The sequence below is a fragment of the Sciurus carolinensis genome, chromosome 7 (genome assembly GCF_902686445.1).
Source record: "Sciurus carolinensis chromosome 7, mSciCar1.2, whole genome shotgun sequence".
NCBI lineage: Eukaryota > Metazoa > Chordata > Mammalia > Rodentia > Sciuridae > Sciurus > Sciurus carolinensis.
The window spans coordinates 139,031,135-139,033,192 of NC_062219.1; the positions used below are offsets into that span (position 1 = coordinate 139,031,135).

At 46.4% G+C, this 2,058-nt stretch overlaps 1 non-coding gene across 1 annotated transcript; it reads right to left on the reverse strand.

Annotated features, from left to right (window-relative positions):
• Positions 1-1,222: 1,222 nt before the first annotated feature.
• Positions 1,223-1,296, reverse strand: Trnai-uau (transfer RNA isoleucine (anticodon UAU)). The gene has a single exon. It is a non-coding gene; the product is annotated as a tRNA-Ile (tRNA).
• Positions 1,297-2,058: the final 762 nt, after the last annotated feature.

Sequence of the window (2,058 nt, forward strand, 5' to 3'; positions counted from 1 at the left end):
CTTGTGCCCTGAGCTCATGGGGCGGTTTGTTCTGGTCATGTAGCAGTGTGGTGACCTCCCACAGAAGCAAGCAGGGCTCAGCATTCCTGCCATCTCCTTCCTTTGTCTGTCACAGTGCCCATACCCCTCATGGCCTCCCTCCCGCCACCCAGGTAGAGGACTTCCTGGGCTCATCCATGTCCTTCTGTTCCCACCCCCTGTGCTGGGAGAACAGCACACGACCCCAGCCTGGTGCCACTGGAGGAGTGTGGACCTGTCTCTATCCTCCACCATGTAACTTCCCTCTTTCTTCGCATGGTTTTTTGTTCTCCTGAAGCTGACAGACTGGCCACGTCTCCCTTTGAAATACGAAAGCGGCCCTGCCTTCCTCGTGCCTGCGCTCCTGGGACGGTTTCTTCTGGTGTGACAATGTGGTGACCGCCCATGGAAGCAAGTGGGCTCAGCATAGACGACAGACACCAACTCAGAGAAGCTTCTTCCGCCTCTCTCCTCGGAAGCTGCTTCCATCTCAGCCTCCAGAGTGATGAGGGCCTAGTGCTCACGGGGTTGCCCTAACTGCCTCCCAGGCCACCCCGTTGACTTAAAAAATACCTCAAAAGCATAAAACACACAAAAAGGAAAAGATGCTCCAAAGCAAAAACACGCCCCCTCCAACAAAACAGAGAGATGAAGTGACCACACCGGGCTGGAATAACAAGTCAGGGCAGCACTGGGATGGAATTCAGCCACCCAACCGACCGCAGAAGGCCCAGCCCCTGCTGCAGTGCGTGGAACAGGAAGCTCAGGGGTGCCAAGGACGAAGGGTCGGAGGAATCAATACGTGAGTACAGTGGGCACTTGGGTCCCACATCGGTGGATCCAACCAGCCTTGGATTAAAAGTATCCAGAATAAAAATGGCATCTGTACTGAGCAGCACACAGACTTTCTTCTGTCTTTATTCCCTAAACAATGCAACATAACAACTACAGACTCAGCATTTACATTGTATCAGGTCTTATAAATCATCTAGAGGTGATGTAAAGCACTTAGGACCATGGGATTAAGTTCTATGCAAATACTGCACTATTTGATAGAAGAGACTTGCATGTCTGTGGGTATTGGTGTCCAAGCAGTGGGGGGTCCTAGAACCAAACCTCCCCCAACTCCTGCAGATCCCAAGGGATGACTATGCATGAGTCCACAAAAGTGAGATTGAGTTCTGGCTTTATTATTATTATTATTTTGGGGTGCTGGGGATTGAACCCAGGGCCTTGTGCTTATAAGGCAAGCACTCTACCGACTGAGCTATCTCCCCAGCCCCAAGTTCTGGCTTTAGAGGGAATGAATGCCAGTCAACTCAACATCAGGTACAAGGGAAAATAGTGACTATTTTTTTTTTTTAGAGGAAAAAGTATTTAAACATATGAAATCTAAATTTTATTATAAGGAATGCAGAAATAATACCTACTAATCGAAGAAAATATGGAAAATTCACACAAAGTATAAAGAAGAAAAATATGACTACTAGGAAATTCAGTACAATTTGTTCTCTTTTGAAATGCATTATCTCTGGGAAAAAGAATGCTACAGGCTTCTGTCCCTTCTGTCCTTGAATGAATTTCGAATCCCTTTTGAAGTTATTGTGATTAACATTTAAGGTTAGGGGCGCCAACAGCTCATCAGTCGCCCCTCTTTAATTCATAGAGAACAAATCCAAGGGATCCAAATGGAATATTCATTGGATTAGTGGCCCTGGATAGGTGGTCGCGGACCCTCAAAGTGCCTGCCGTGTGATGCTGATTGGAGATTGGACCTGAACCTTTCTTGTCCTTCCCCAATTTGAATTTGTAAGGATGGAAAGGAAGTAGGGTTCTTCAGAAAAGCAGAACCAGTAGGATATGTGTATATCTATTATCTATTGATCCATCTATTATCTATTTATTATCGATCAATTAATCAATCATCTATTTATCCAGGGATTTATTTTAAGATATCAGCTCATGCAATTACAGCAAGTCCAAAATTGGCAGTGTGGACTAGCAGGCTGGAGGCCCAAGAATGAGCTGACCACCCAGAAG